The sequence below is a fragment of the Dermacentor albipictus genome, chromosome 7, assembly GCF_038994185.2.
Source record: "Dermacentor albipictus isolate Rhodes 1998 colony chromosome 7, USDA_Dalb.pri_finalv2, whole genome shotgun sequence".
Taxonomy (NCBI): Eukaryota; Metazoa; Arthropoda; class Arachnida; order Ixodida; family Ixodidae; genus Dermacentor; species Dermacentor albipictus.
In genome coordinates, this window is record NC_091827.1 from 76,422,226 (window position 1) to 76,422,936 (window position 711).

Below are 711 nucleotides of genomic sequence, written 5' to 3' on the forward strand. Positions count from 1 at the left end.
GTGGCACAACAATCCCTCACGTGACCTGATCCTAGATGCACATACGAGACGGGCATTTTGAGAAAGGCCAAATCGCCAGCACTTTGTCCGCAGGTGGCGCAGGCGAGAGAGAAAAATCAACTCGACCTAGGCACGGAGGTTTCTGAGCGCGTGTTGTAACATTTGTCTCCGAGATATGCTGGCATTGCGGAGTGCGGTCGAGTTTGTTTTGGGGCAGAGGGCCCGAACGGACGCCCCACTTGGTGATCACTGTGTGTGAAGGGGCAAGGTTCTAACTGGTGTTGTATAAGTCGCCGGGTGAGTGAGTGAAGGAACTGTTGTGAACGCCTGCAGAACGGTTAGCCTTCCTCTGTTAGGGAGGCGTTACCGTGACGCGGCCATCGCTTTTTTCGTCGCGGTGATTGCATTCTTTACAAACACTGCTCCAGGAGGGCACATATGTAAGCGGTAAACGGAGGTCTCAGGAGAGCAACTGAGGTTAAATAAAGCAGGGCAGTGCATCATCTCCAGGGCACCCAAGGTGAAGCTGGGGGATCAAAGCTGGAACCAGGGCGGCCCGGGTTGGGGCCGCGGAGGCCGAAGCGTGCCAAAGTGTGTCTGCATAAAAAAAATTGGCTGTCCGCTGTCGCGGACCGCCGATCTTGTACACCCCTGGCATGCGCAGGCCTCGGCGAGCCAATGAACACCGACAGAATAGTCCGGGCTCTAGCT